The following is a 16,155-nucleotide window of genomic DNA, read 5'->3' as shown; positions in this document are numbered from 1 at the left end:
TGGGAACTTGGGATACTCAGGCTCTCAGTGATAGATGTGCTTGGGCTCATAAATGTGTTGAGGGGTGGATTAAGGTCATCTGGTTTCAGGCTTATTGGGGGTTGAAGGCACAACTTAATGGCTCCCCTTCTCCCTGAATCCTGGACCAGTAGACTTGCATTGGTAGAACACAGGGGCATTTGAGGCCAACATGGGGCTTCCTACTGCTCTACTGCTTTCTCCCACTTTGAAGAAACAGGGTTCCGAATGCGTTTAGTTCAGAAAGTTCCAGAAGTACCTTTATTAGTATCAGGCTTCAAGCAAGAGGTTGCTGTAGGGAGACTGCGGAGGAAGTAGCATTTCCATTCAGATGTTCATCTGAGTATGTGAGCATGTGTATGGGGTGTGTGTGTGTGTGTGTGCACGTGCACGCGCGCACTTGCGTGTGTGTAGGATTAGGGAACATAACACCCAACAGAGTTTGGAAAACTAGGTAGAAACATTAGAGACAGTTCATCGTGAGTTCATCACAATGAACTGCTACGGTGATCTTATCATAGGCTGGGGTCTCCAGAGGAACGAAACCAGTGGGATGTGTGTATTTATTTATTATTTTAAAGATCATTTTGTTGGGGGGACCCACAGCTCTTACAACAATCCACACATCAATGGTCTCTGGCATACTTGTACATAGCTTGCCACCATTGTTTTCTGAATGTTTACATTCTATGTGAGCCCTTGGTATCAGCTCCTCCTTTTACCCTCCCTCCCCTGCTCGTGACCCCTTGAGAAATTATAAATTATTATGATTTTCATATCTTACACTGATCATTGTTTCCCTTTACTCGAGGTTTCTATCCCCTCCTTTCCCCAGCTTCCCCTTATCCTCCTGCTATCACTACTCCCATATCTATTCCTGAGGGGTTTATCTGACCTGATTCCATGTGTCCTGAGCTCTTATCTGTACTAGTGTACATGTTCCCGTCTAGACCGCAGTGAAAGGCAGGATTGGGGTCATGATAGTGAGGGGTGAGGAAGCCTCAAGGAACCAGACGAGTACTAGGTGTTTCATCAGTGTTATTCTTCACCTGATTGACTCATTTTTTCTTGAAATCCTTCTGTAAGGGGAGAACCCACTCTCTATAGTTGGGTTTTAGGTATCTTTGCTGAACCATCTTGTTCTCAAAAATAGTTTTTTTGGTTAGATGTGCATATTTAAAACACACTGTCATCAAGTTGATGTTGACTCATAGCAACTCTACAGACAAGGTCAAACTGCTCCTGTGGGTTTCCAAGATGGCAACTTTCTGGGAGTAGAAAGCCCTGTTTTCCTCCTGAGGAGCCCCTGGTGGGTGAGGACTGCTGACCTTATGGTTAGCAGCCCAATGCATCTCCACTACGCCACCAGGGTTATCTGTCTTATCTATCTATCTATCTATCTATCTATCTATCTATCTATCTATCTATCTATCTATCTATCTATCATCTATCTCTCCATCCATCCATCCATCCATCCATCCATGTCACCAGGGATATCTATCTATCTAGATAATTATTCCAAGGAAATTGCTCAGGCATTATCGAGGCTGACAAGCTCCAGATCTTTGGGTGAGGTGTCAAACTGAAGGATTCTTGGGATTCGCATGGTATTGGGGACTGATGAACCCAGATCACATAGCAGGCTGCTGGGTTGCATCCCCAGGACCAGAGGACAGGAGGAAGAGTCAGCCGCAGAATCAAGAAATACTGGGTTATGCCCAACCATTCATAAATATTGAATGCAGGCCATACCCTAGGGAAATTCTCATCCAACCAATTGGCTTCTTACATCTGATTGCAATCAGGGGATGGCTACCTAATACCTGCTAAATTGCGGAGAGTCAGCATGGCTTAGCCAAGTCGACACATGGCCACAGCCATCACACACCATTCAGGAATCATCTTATTTCCTGATTGCTATTGTTAGCTGCTGATGAGCCAGCCTGGACTCACACAGACCCCATGCGCAGCCCTGCCCAGTCCTGCCTCATTCCTGTAATCAATTTAGGATCTGGCCCTTATGCTGTGCAGAGTTTACATGAGCTGATTTTGGGAAACATATCACCAGGCCTTTCCTCACTAGTCTATCTTATGCTGGAAATTCTGCAGAAACCTGCGCAGCAGCCAGGCTACAGGCAAGCCTCCACTGCTACACAGAAGTGGCAGCGAAGCACGAGGTGCCTTGCCTGGGAAGTGAACTTGGGTCTTTCATAGGGAGGGCAACAATTCTACCTGGGCATAATCAATGTCTCGCAATCCCAATCCAGGGATCTAGAAGGAGAGCTGCGTTGAGCATGCTTTGAGCAGGTCATGGCTGTGAGCAATTGTGCTTAGAACTCTCAGAGCAGGGCTCTGAGGACAGGGGAGATTTCCTGAATGCTGGAAGCAGGGTGAGAACAACTGCTGGCGGGGGTGGGTGGTGGTGGTGGTGCAAAGGGTTCCTGATGGAATGGGGGTCTCTTTAGAATGGTTGGATATTTTGCACTTAAAAAAAAAGTTTTATTAGCACTTTATCCACTTGTCATATACAATTCAACAATACAGTCAGATCAAGAAGAGTTTTACAATGATCACCATTTAATTCTAGAACATTTTTTCTTCCTTGTACTCATTGTTATTCATGTATTTTTTATTCTAATGGTGGCAAAAATATACACCTTGTCCAATTCCACAACTTTACACGTATAATTCAGTGCCTCTTCATGTTGTACCACCATTATTGATTTCCTTTTCCAAATGATTCCACCACCATTAACCTAAACCCAGTGCCTCCTAAGCAACACATCTCCCCTCTTCACCCATGCTTACCACGGGTCCAGTTAAGTTACTTTTTTTCCCTCAGTACTTTTCTAGATATAGTATTCACATATAATACACTTCCATAGTTAAATCACTTTAAAAAAGAGTTGTATATGCCTCTTCACAGTCAGTTCTAGTACTCCACCCACACCGATACACAAATATAATTTTACAAATTATTTCCTACTTAGAATCTCATTTAACTCTCCTAAATTTTTGCAGGATGTGAGTCAAGGGAATGTATTATTTCCTCCTCTTGAATGATTGGGAACCTGAAAGTCAGAAGAGTCCAAGTTCACATAGCTAACAGATGCCAGAGAGACTCAGATCGTTTTCTTACTTATATCACTGGCCCAGGTATCATTTGGTTTTAGAGCTTTGTTTTTCTTATCTGTATTTAGTTTTCTAGGTCATGTGTCTAGAGAGAAAAAAAAGGAATCTAAAAATACTCATGAATTTGCAGTGAGGTGCAAAGAATACAAAGGAAGAGAGAGGGCAACAGTGAAGAGGTGATGTGGGGTGTGTTTGTGGCAGAGGACAATCAGCAAGCAGAGAGAGAATGCCTGGCATGTGGATTCTTCCCTGTATAAAACCAAGGGTGCCAGCTGATACCAAGGGCTCAAATAGAAGGCAAATGTTCAGAAAAGAATGATGGCAACATACGATTTATGTATGGATTGTTATAAGAGCTATGAGATCCCCCCCCCAAAATAATATTTAAAATCAAAACAAAACCCCCAAGGGTGCCCAGCTGTGCTGGTGGGATGGTGAATGTTTGGGGGAGCTGGTGCTCACGCTAGCCCCAGCTCTGAATGCTTCTACTAGAGTTATACAAACTATATCTGTGACCTCCCTCTGCTATCTTTGCAACTTCCTGTCAATCCATAGTTACTTCAAAATAAAAGTCAAAAAACAAACACCACAGCACATAGGCTCAATGTGTGTATATGAGTCTATATCTTTAAACCTGTTTTTAAAACATTATTTTATAGGGGGCTCGCACAAATCTTATCACAATCCATCCATACATCCATTGTGACAAGCACATTTGTTCATTTGTTGCCATCATCATTCTCAAAACATTTTCTTTCTACATGAGCCCTTGGTATCAGCTCCTCTTTTTCCCCTCCCTTCTTCCCACACCCGTCCACTCACAAATCCTTGATAATTTATAAGTTATTATTATTTTGTCATGTCTTACACTGTCCCGATGTCTCCTTTCACCGACTTTTCAGTTGTCCGTCCCCGAGGGAAGGGGGGCAAACCTGTTTATTGTGGTAAAATACAGATAACAAAACATTGGCCATTTTATGCATGTAATTCAGCCACATTGATTATATCTACAATATTGTACATTCATCACCACTATCAGTCAAAAAGTATTGCTACCAGGGTTTAGCTATGTTTATTCCTGGCTTATTCCATATAAAACGTGCTTAAACATGTCTCTATGATCAGAAGCTGCCGGTGAGCAAGTTTTAGGAGTAATACAATAGGATGCCGTTCAAAAAGGATACTTTGTGTGCCATGGGGGCAGGAGGAGATCTAGTTTAAGATCAGGGTTAATGTACAGTTTTTTTCCTTGATAAGTATTATTTATAGCCTCTCTTTTTTTAATCTCAACTTTTCAACAAAACTCAACATCTTCCCAAATCATTGAAACTTTGCAACAAGTTTATGGGCATAGTGCCCAACACGAAACAACAGCTTGTAAGTGTTTTCGCTATTTTGAAGGAGGCCCAGAAGACCTCCAACATGAGCCGAGAGAGGGAAAGCAAACTGTCATCTCAATGAATGGAGAGACTGGTAGACAAAGACAGTAGGATGGCCGTGGAAGTGAGGGCTGCTGTACTTGGGACCTCACGTGGTTTGGCAATTTTCATTTAAAAAGTTATTTTATTAGGGGCTCATATATGCCTTATTAAAATCCATACATACATCGATTGTGTAAAGCACATTTGTACATTCATTGCCCTCATCATTCTCAAAACATTTGCATTCCTCTTAAGCCCCTGGCATCAGTTCCTCACTTTTTCTCCCTCCTTAACCCCCGCTCCCCCTCCCTCATGAACCCTTGATAATTTATAAATTGTCATTTTATCATATTTTACACTGCCAGACGTCTCCCTTCACCCACTTTTATGTTGTCCATCCCCCAGAGAGAAGGTTATATGTAGATCCCTGTAATCAGTTCCCTCTTTCTAGCCCCTTTCCCTCCTCCCTTCTGGTATCACCACTCTCAGCACTGGTCCTGAAGGGATCATATGCCCTGGATTCCCTGTGTTTCAGTTCCTATCTATACCAGTGTACATCCTCTGGTCTAGTCAGATTTGTAAGGTAAAATTGGGATCATGATAGTGGGGAGAGGAAGTATTTAAGAACTAGAGGAAAGTTGTGTGCTTCATTGATGCACTACCCTTCTTCAAGGGATGTCCAGTTGTCTACAGATGGCCAGTGGGTCTCCATCCTGCACTCCCCCTCATTCAAGATTATATGATTTTTTTTTTGTTGTTCTTTGGTGCTTGATACCTGGTCCCTTCGATCCCTCATGATCACACAGGCTGGTGTGCTTCTTCCATGTGGGCTTTGTTGCTTTGGGCTAGATGGCTGCTTGATTACCTTCAAGGCTTTAAGACGCCATACGCTAATTTCTCGATAGCCGGGCACCATCAGCCTTCTTCACCACACTTACTTATGCACACATTTGTCTTTAGCGTTTATATGGGGAAGGTGAGCACACAATGATGGTTTTTGTTCTTTGGTGTCTGCTACCTGATCCCTTCAGTACCTCATGATCACACAGGCTGGTGTGCTTCTTCCATGTGGGCTTTGTTGCTTCTGAGCTAGATGGCCGCTTGTTTACATGGCCTTTTTCAATTTTAAGTGAACATCTTTGGCCTCAGGAAACTTTCATCTTTCCTGGGCATCAACACTATTGCAATAAAGATCGGCAAGCTCAAAGACTGCTTTTATTCCACCCCTCTTTTAAGTAAGATCTAAGCTAATGAGAGTGATTTATGGAACAGATTGTAACCAGGGATGAATCTCAGATTTACCAAGATGACCCAGAGAACAACGTCCAATCCAGACAGCAGAGCTGCAGAGGGCATTTCTAGAAGCTGGCTGAATTCAAAGTAGCAAGTCATCTAAGAAGGCTGTAGCAAGTCATGTAAGAAGGCTGTAGCAAGTAGTTTTCTGGAATCCTAAGGCGTAATTGTGAGAGATTTTCTAGAGGTCACAGAAAATAACTGGCACTTACCGTGAAGCAGTTTGAAGAAAAGGGACAGTTGCTTTGGTGAGATAAAAGCAAGGAAATCTGCGCGGAGGAAATTTCTCCATCATGACAATGCAATGCTCATTTCTCAGGGGAAGAAAGACAGTTCTTCTTTATTAAAAATCATTTTACGGAGAGCTTTTACAATGCGTATTACAATCCATACATCACTTGTATCAGGCATATTTGTACATATGTTGTCATCATTCTTTTCTAGACAGTTACTTTCTGTTGAGCCCTTGGTATCAGCTCCTGTTTTTTACCCTCCTCCCCCTACCTCGTGACCCCTTGATAGATTATAAATTATTATTATTTCCATGTCTCACACTGACCACTGTCTCCCTTCTCCCACGATTTCCGTTGTTCTTTCCCCTGCAGGGGACTGCGGTTGTGTGTCCATCAGCTTCGCCTTCTTCCCCTCCCCACCCTTCACCCTTCCCATCTGGTATCTCTCTTCCCATTCCTGCTGCTGGGTTGGGTGTGTCCCGAGCTCTTATCTCTTATCTACAGCTGTGTACAGGCTCCAGTCTAGTCCAAAGTGAGAGGGAGGCATCACTGGGGTCCGGTGAGGTAGCCTCAAGGAACCAGAGGAATATTGTGTGTTTCATCAGTGCTTTGCTGCACCCTGGTTGACGCATCCCTTCCCTGTGACCCCCCTGTGGGGGATGTTCCATTGTCTACAGATGGGCTTTGGGTGTCTGCTCCGACCCCCCTTGTTCTTAACCATATGATTTTGTTTGTTTGATTGTTAAGGGTCTTCTGATTCCCGTTACCTGGTCCCAATGACACCTCATGATCTCACAGACTGGTGAGCTTCTTCCATGTGGGCTTGCTGTTTCTCTCCTGGATGGCCACTTGTTTCACTTCAAGCCTTTAAGACCCCAAATGTTATATCTTTTAATAGCCGGGCACCATCTGCCTTCTTCACCACATTTACTTATGCACCCATTTTGCCTTCAGCGATTGTGTCGGGAGGGTGAGCATCCCAGACTCCCAATTTGTTAGAACAATGTGTTCTTGTATTGAGGGAGGGTATGAGCAGAGGCCCAAAGTCCATCCACTACCTCAGTGTATTGCCATGTAAATATATGTACATAGACCCATACTTGCATTTTTATGGATTGATGAAATTACATATGGGCACCCCTATTGTCTATCTAAAGACAGTTCTATGAGAATTTGGTTGGGAAGTTTGAGCCCATTCATCCTATAGCTTTGATTTTGCCCCTTCAGACTTCTGTTTGTTCTCAAAACTCAAAGAACATTTTAAAAGAGCATGATTTGAGTCCCCAGAAGATGCCCAAACTGAGGTGTCTGACTTGGTGTAGCTGTGGGAGCACAGACTTCCTCAGGGAAAGGCTAGAGGGGACCCCACCTTCCGAAGCATATGGACATGATGGTGGGTGTGTTGAGAACAAGTACTTCACTCACATTTTGATATATTTGATTACTAAATATAGCTGTGATTTAATAGCAATACTTTTTAAACAAAATCATTTTACTGGGGGTCTTACAGTTCTTACCACAATCCATACAGACATCCATGGAGTCAAGCACATTTGTACATATGTTGCCATCATTATGTTCAAACATTTTCTTTCTACTTGATCCCTTGGTATCAGGTCTTCATTTTTCTCCCTCCCTCCCCACTCCCCTCCCTCCCAGGAACCCTTGATAATTTATAAATTATTATTATTTTGTCATGTCTTACACTGTACAATGTCTCCCTTCACCCACTTTTCTGTTGTCTGTCCCCCAGGGAGGTTATATGTAGATCCTTATAATTGGTTCCCCTTTTCTACCCCGCCTTCCCTCCACCTTCCTGGTACTGCCACTCTAAGCACTGGTCCTGAAGGAATCATCTGTCCTGGATTTCCTGTGTTTCTGGCTCCCATCTGTACCAGTGTACATCCTCTGGTCTAGCCAAATTTGTAAGGTAGAATTGGGATCATGATAGTGGATGGGGGTGGAGTGGGGGGAGGGAGGGAGAGGAAGCATTTAAGAATTAGAGGAAAGTTGTATATTTCATTGTTGCTACACTATACCCTGACTGACTCATCTCCTCTCTGAGACCCTTCTTGAAGGGGTGTCCCATTACCTACAGATGGGCTTTGGGTCTCCACTCTGCACTCCTCCGAATTTGCAATTATATGATTTTTTTTATTCTTTGATGCCTGATACCTGATCCCTACGACACCTCATGATCACACAGGCTGGTGTGCTTCTTCTATGTGAGCTTTGTTGCTTCTGAGCTAGACGGCTGCTTGTTTACTTTCAAGCCTTTAAGACCCCAGATGCTATATCTTTTGATAGTCAAGCACCATCAACTTTCTTCACCACATTTGCTTATGCACCCATTTGTCTTCAGCGATCATATCAGGAAGGTAGGCACACAATGATATGATATATATTTTTTGATACCTAATCCCTTCTGGGTCTTTAATTGCCTGATACCTGATCCCATTGACACCTCATGATCACACAGGCTGGTGTACTTCTTCCATGTGAACTTTGTTGCTTCTCAGTAAGATGAATGCTTGTTTATCTTCAAGCCTTTAAGGCCCCACATGCTATATCTTTTGAAAGTCAAGCACCATCAGCTTTCTTCACCATATTTGCTTATGTGTCTGCTTTGGTTTCAGTGATCGTGTTGGGAAGGTGAGCATCATGGAATGCTGGATTATTAAATCAAAGATTTCTTGAGTTGAGGGAGTACTTGAATAGAGGTCCAATGTACACCTGTGACCTTAATATAAAACTATAAATATATGCACATAGATTTATTTCCCTATTGTTATATGTAAATATATTTACATATGTACATGCCTGTATTTAGACTTTTTTAAAATTTAGACTTCTATAAATGTCTTTTGCCTCCTAGTGCTTTCCTCTATTTCCTTTTACTTTCCTCCTTGTCCACTATCATGTTTAGCCTTTGTTCAGATTTCATTCCTCTTGGCTACATTGCCCTTGATCAAGCCCTGCCAGGCATCCTATGCCCTCCTCACCATCGATTTTAGATCACTGTTGTTCCCTGGTCCCTGGGTTTGTTGGCTGCCCTCTTCCTTTCCCCCCTCCCCCTCTCGTGGACCCCAGGAACTGTTGGTCCCATTGTTTTCTCCTAATAGCAATGTTTTTTGACTTGGCCTCTTATTTCTGAAAGTGTTTCATCACCCCAATGCCTCTTAAAGCCATAACTTGACATTTCTTCCCCTACCCTGATAAACATTAATGCATTTTCAAAATCATTATTGGCATATAATTCACATATCATATAAATCAGTGGTTCAAATGCATCAAAATGAGTTTGGCAATCATTGCCACAATCCATTCTGGGGCATTTTCTTCATTCTTGGGTCTGTTGTGATTAGCATCCCCTGTCCCTCCAGCCTCCCCTTGTTGTAACTCTAAGGGACTCTAGGTGCTGTCTGTGTAGGTGCACCTTGCCTGGATCTCAAATAAAGGAAATCATACAATAAGAAGAAAATATAAACAGCAATAAAATAAAATAAAGGAACCTATCGCTCTAAAAGAAAGTAGAAAGTAATGAAAACTGGGGCACGTTAAAAATGGGTCAAAGGGAAAACTAGTGCTCCGATGTAAAATTGAAACCAAGCGGCATGTGTAGTAACCCACTCTCCAATTCACTCTGTAAACAAGACTGGCCACACGCCTGCTCAGCGGTCTGGGGGATTAAATGAGGTTTAATCCAAGTGCGGACTCTGCCAACGGATTTGGGGTTTTCATTGCCATCCTTAGCATTCTGCAAACCCAGTATCCAGAATTTAAGCTCTAATACCATTTCCTCTTCTGATTTTGGGTTTTCCCATTTGAAATCCTTGGATCACACAGGCTGGTGTACTTCTTCCATGTGGACTTAGCTGCCACCTCACTTAGAGAGCTGCTTGTTGAAGACACTATTCTTTTTGATAGCTGGGCACCATCTGCCTTTTCCACCACACTTTGCTTCAGTACCCATATCTTCACTGAGCACTTCATGAAGATAGGTGTCCAGCAGGGTCACATCAGGAGAATGAACTGTTCTGGCCCACTTTTCCTTGCTTCTCCTCCCCTGGCTATGGCCCGCAGGGCCTCCGCAGGAAACCAGGACCATGTTTCAACACAAGCCGACAACCTTCTATGACCACAAACTTGTCGGCTTCAACTGCAAAGTGGAAACAGAAATTGGAAACTTTATTGTTGGCTTGAAGACCAGATAAGCAGACAGTTCCAGTCTGAAGATAGAGGGAGTTTAAGAAATAATCTCAGCAGCAATCGGTCCAAGTTCTTTGAAAAGTATCTCACTGTCTTTGAAGATTCAAGAGCCACAAGAAACAATTGACTGGCTTCTAGGCTTAACTGTTAGACTTGAATACAGAGATAATGCTGGAAAGTACAAGGACACAGTTCCTGATAACACACACACACACACACACACACACACACACACAAATTGCTGATAATGCAACTGAAAATACAGAACCACCGATCAACTTGGCTATAATGACGCCGATTTCAAGGCTGGCGTAATGCTTTGGTTAACCTTCTTCAGATCCAGCACTGTGCTGGTTACCTGGTCATGCTAAAGACATTTCACATTTTGGGTCAGGAGCGCCTGACTCAGGAGGCTGTCACTAAAGCTCATCAAACCGAAGAGGGCCGGCCTGTTGTTTTAGACAAGCACAGTCTTGGCTTTGACACCGGAGGTGCAACTCTTTGTTTTAAATCACTTTGTTGGGGCTCGTACAGCTCTTATCACTATCCATACATGCATCCATCGTGTCAAGCACATTTGTGCATATGTTGCCATCACCATTTTCAAAGCATTTTCTATTCGCGCCCTTGGTATCAGCTCATTTCCTCCTTCCCTCCCTCATGCACCCTTGCTAATTTTTTTTTCATGTTTTGCAACTAGGGCTGTTTCCCTTCACCCACTTTTCTGTTGTCTGTCTCGCTGGGAGGGGGTTGTATGTAGATCCTTGCGATCAGTTCCCCCTTGGAAGCTGCCCAATCCTCTGACAGCGGCATGTAGAAGAACTCAGAGCTGCAGACCCAGATCAGTGAAGCCACAGTCGCCGCTGTTCAGTCAAGTATTGCCCGGCCAAAGACAGACCACAGAATGGGCAAAGATAGGAGAAGAATCCTTTGGGACTTCAGCTTCTCATCTATTTAGTACAATCAGGACTGTGTACACTTCTGGTATGTGTTTGGGAACCAAAAGTCACATTTTCTAGGGAAGAATCCCAGAAAATAGACTATGTTTTAGAGATTTACCATCATTGCTTTTTGTTATTTATTTAATAAAGTTTTGGCAAGTGGGGGGGGGGGAGAATACATTATTCTTAGATTAGGGCTTATGACTAAGTATGGGCTCAAAATCTATTCATGTTTCTAACGTTTATATATATCCCATGTCTACGTTTGAAGCTGCATTATCAGGTTCTTAAAAAGAATATGATCAGCACATAGAAAGCACTTGGTAATTCTATTATTAGTATTCTTAATCAAGCCAATGGTATGGAATTTAAAATACTAGTGCGAAAATGATTATGTGCATGTATAGAAAAGCTTATTAGACTAACACACATGGAGAATTTATTTATACAGGCTGAAAACTTAAATGATTGAACACTGCTTAAGAAAACAGTAGGGGACCATAGTGAATGGGGGGGGGAGTGCAGAGTGGAGACCCAAAGCCCATTTGTCGGCCACTGGAGATCCCCTTGCAGAGAGGTCTAGGGGAGGAGATGAGCCAGTCAAGGTGCGATGTAGCACCGATGAAAAATACAGCTTTCCTCTAGTTCCTAAATGCTTCCCCGCTAACTATCATGATCCGAATTCTGCCTTGCAAGTCTGGGTAGACCAGAGGATGTACACTGGTACAGAAAGGAACTGGAAACACAGGGAATCCAGGGTGAATGATCCATTCAGGACCAGCGGTGTGAGTGGTGATGCTGGGAGGGTAGAGGGAGAGTGGGTTGGAAAGAGGGAACCAATTACAAAGATCTACATGTGACCTCCTCCCTGGGGGGTGGACAACAAAAAGGGGACGAAGGGAGACATCGGACAGGGAAAGATATGACAAAATAATAATTTATAAATTATCAAGGGTTCATGAGGGAGGGGGTGTGGGGAGGGAGGGGAAAAACGAGGATCTGATGCCAAGGGCTTAAGTGGAGAGCAAATGTTTTGAGAATGATGAGGGCAATCAATGTACAGATGTGCTTTACACAATTGATGTATGTATGGATTGTGATAAGAGCCCCCAATAAAACGATTAATAAATAAATAAAGAAAAGAAAAACAAACAAAAAAGAAAACAGTAGGGGTTAGACACAAGGGCAGAAAAAATATTGATAACATTCATTCACCAAGGCAAAGCTATGGACATTCATACATTAAAAAAATGTTTTTACATTCATATATTTTTGTCTCTGCATTTTCTGACTTTTAAAAATTTTACTCGATTGTGAATTGGGTGAAGGTTTACAGAGCCAATCGGTTTTCCATCCAACAACGGATACACCTTTTATTTCATCTCCTTGATTGCAATCCGCACAATGTAACATCCCTTATCTCACTTCCTCCCTGCGTTCCTGTCTCTGGCCTTCTTCTTTCCTCACCTTTCTGAACATTGTCCTTGGGTAACTGCTGCCAGTGGGGCCTCAAATGGTTGCTTATTCTAAGATGCACATCCCTCACCAGTGTTGATTTCTCTCTTCTATATCTGTCTATGGCTTAGCTGAAAACTGAGTCATGGGGGTAAATTCATTTACGTACCAGCTTCTATCCAAACACCATGCCCGGCCTTTTTGTGATTTTGAGTTTTGTTTCATGTTTTGTCCTACTCTGTCCAGGACCATCTAACGTGATTTCTTTGTGAACCGTCGGTCTTAGTAGCCACGTACCTTATGGTCTCAACGATTATGGAGACTGGTGTTTGAGTGGTCTATCGAACTAATTGTTTTCACGCGTCTCCAATTTTCACCACTCTTTTGGACAGGAAAAGGCCAATAGTTGCATATAGATAGCTGCTTATGAACTTTTAAGACTCCAGTCACCACTACCAAAGGTGGATGTTTAACCTTGTCTTTGTGAAGGGTGTTCTTGGCATCCTCTGAGACTCTGAGCCTCCTGAGTCGTCAGGCCCAGCAACGCATTCCGTCAAGGTGTTTGGTCATGTTCTGACTGCTTCCATCCATCATGTCTTTATGCTCATTCATGTAGTAGCACATACCATCATTTCATTCATTTTTATGGCTAGATAGGATCCCACTGTATGGATAAACCACAGTTTATTTAGTCAGTTATCTGTTCATGAGCATTTGACTTATTTCCACCCTTGGCGATTGTGAAACTGCTGCTGCAATTAACACGGGCATACAAGTGTGGTACAGGGAATCAATAGCTATGATTATTAATCATCGTTTTTATAACTGCCAGCGCATAAGTAGGTGGGATGATGCAAACAAGGTACATGGACTCTAATGAGAGGACTTCTCAGTTTTACCTCCTGTTAGGTTTCAAATGAGCCATCTCAAAAACAGAAGTGGGGTAATGTCGCTACTATCAAGAACAAGACCCAGGAGTGGAGCATGTCCTCTGAGATTCCTGCTTGCTGGACATCCTCACTCCAGGAGACAGAGTTGTGACACCAAAGTCTTGCCAGAGGAGTGGCCACTGCAGGAGCAGCAGAGCCCAGAGTCAGAGCACGCATAGACGGGCAGGCTTCCCAGCCGGTAAGACAAGTGAAACTAAGGCAGGAAGCTTGCTTGCACAGTGGGTTGCCTCTTGGCACCTAATTGGGGGAGTTAGGTTTATCAACTCACAGAGCTAATCTGAACGCTTTTGCACTTATGCTTCTGACAAAGTGGCGTGTCTTTTGAGTATTTATCAGCAGGACTAGAGGAACTTTATAATATTTACCTGCGGTTGGCAGAGGGCAAGAGGCCATGTAGCTGGGAGGCCAGGGATAAGAAGAGGCACTCCTGACCAGAAGAACTGTATTCAGCATTTGTGATCTGCGATTTTCACCTGTTAACCTCACTAATAAACACAGCCTGGTGAGTACTGTGTGGCCCTTGCAATGAATTTCCAAACCCAGTAGAGAAGCAGAGAGTGTCTTGGGAAGGACGATTGGTACCAAAATCGGTGAAGAAGCTTGGAAAGTGGAGGCGTACCTGACCTCCACGTCATATGAATTAGCCTTGGAGTGCTGTAGAGTTCAGTTCTCCTTCCTCGTTGTGAGACCAGATGTCAGACAAGTATCTGCATCCCTGATTGAAAACTTGGGCGGTATCTATACGTAAGAGTGAAATTGCTGAGTCCTATGGTAATTCTGTTGGTCCTTCTGAGACGCTGCCACAAGGTTTCCCACAGTGGCTGCCACATTGTCTATTTTTACCAGCAACGCATGAGTGTTCAAATCTCGTCACAGTCTTGTTACAAGAGGATAAGGGATACTGCATGGTTTAAAATCAGGGAAGTGTGCATCAGGGTTGCATCCACTCACCTACCTAGTTCATCTGTACGTTGAGCAAATAAACTGATAAAATGGACTACATGCAGAAGAGCCTGGCATTAGGATGGGAGACAGGCTCGTTCACAACCTGTGATATGCGAATGGCGCAGCCTTGGTGCTGAAAATGAAGAGGATTTGAAATACCGATGAAGATCAAAGTCTTCATATGGATTGCACTTCAACATAAAGAAAACAAAAAATCCTCACGAAGCATCCAATAAATCATTTTGTGATAAGCAGGGCAAAGATGGAATTGCCAAGGATTCCATTTTATTTGGATTCACAGCAACATCTAGGGAAGCAGAGGTCAGATTAAGCCACGCACAACATTGGGCAAGACTTCTGCACAGGTCCTCTGTAGAATATTACAAAGCAAACACACCACTCTGAAGACTAAGGTGCGCTCGTCTCAGACCTTGGTATTTGCAGTCGTCTCCTATGCGGGCAAGAGACGGGTGATGAATAAGGAAGACCCAAGAAGAATCGGTGCCTTTGAATTATGGTGCCGACAAAGACTCTGACACCTAGCCTTGTGTTCCAGAAGAAGCACATCTGTGTTGGGGAAAGGACAGCCAACATACTCCTTCGCTAACAAAATCCTTTCATCTTATGGACCAGTCCCCAGCGAAGGACATCATGCTGGGTAACCCGGAGAGCTATCAAAAAGAAAAAGACCCTCCGTGGGATGGTTGAGACCGTGACTGCAGGAAAGACAGGGTGACTGCAGGAAAGACAGGGTGACGCCGACCCGGGCAGCGTTTCACGCGGCTGACCTGGAGTCTGTATGTAGACTGATGACATGAGACATCCACAGTAACCATGGGCGTTGAGTGTCTTTTCATATACTCTTTGTGCATGTAGACAGATTCTTTGAAGAAATTTCTATTCATCGAAATCCTTTGCCTATTTTTAAAAATGGATTTTCCTTTTTTTGCTGTTGAATCATAGACGTTCTTAATCAATCCTGGATATTAAGACCTATTAGATCTATGGTTCCAAATATGTTCCTCCCATTTTATAGGCCATCTCTTTACTTTCTTAATAAAATCCTTTCTGTCACAAATATTTTTAAATGGTGATAAAATCTATTTTTCTTTACTCCTGTTGTTTTTGCTTTTGGTGCCATATCTAAGAATCTTTAGCAAAAAAAGCAAGCTCTGGAGATTGATCCCTTTGTTTTCTTCTAAGAGTTTCACGGCTTTAGTTCTTCCTGTGTCATTTTATCACTTGTGTAGATTTGGCTTTCCTTTTATTTATTTATCTATCTATCTATTTATTTATTTATTTATTTTTCGCTTGTGTAGATTTGAGCACTGCCATGACTGACCAGCAATCAGTACATGAAACTGCTCCATCACTCAGAGATTTACCTGTGTTTCCACTTTGTGGACAAACTCATCCCTTTTCCTCAATATCTTTGGTGTTTGTCACCCCTAATTTGTTATTTATATAACCATATTTGAAGTGAGCTTTTTTTTTTGAAGTGAGCTTTTTATAGACAAGAAATAATTGAGCCATGTTTTAGACTACTTTGCTAATACTT

The 16,155-nt window shown here is 42.9% G+C and overlaps 1 protein-coding gene and 1 pseudogene across 3 annotated transcripts in view; both read left to right on the top strand.

The window, feature by feature from the left end:
- TRPM2 (transient receptor potential cation channel subfamily M member 2) overlaps window positions 1-16,155 on the top strand; it is an 88,789-nt gene that overhangs the window by 2,914 nt on the left and 69,720 nt on the right. The gene's annotated exons all lie outside the window — the stretch shown is intronic.
- Window positions 10,204-13,622, top strand: LOC142438957 (RNA transcription, translation and transport factor protein pseudogene; annotated as a pseudogene).

Source organism: Tenrec ecaudatus, chromosome 2, assembly GCF_050624435.1.
Source record: "Tenrec ecaudatus isolate mTenEca1 chromosome 2, mTenEca1.hap1, whole genome shotgun sequence".
Classification (NCBI taxonomy): domain Eukaryota; kingdom Metazoa; phylum Chordata; class Mammalia; order Afrosoricida; family Tenrecidae; genus Tenrec; species Tenrec ecaudatus.
The sequence above is the reverse complement of the archived record's forward strand: the minus strand, read 5'-3'. Positions and strand labels throughout refer to the sequence as shown.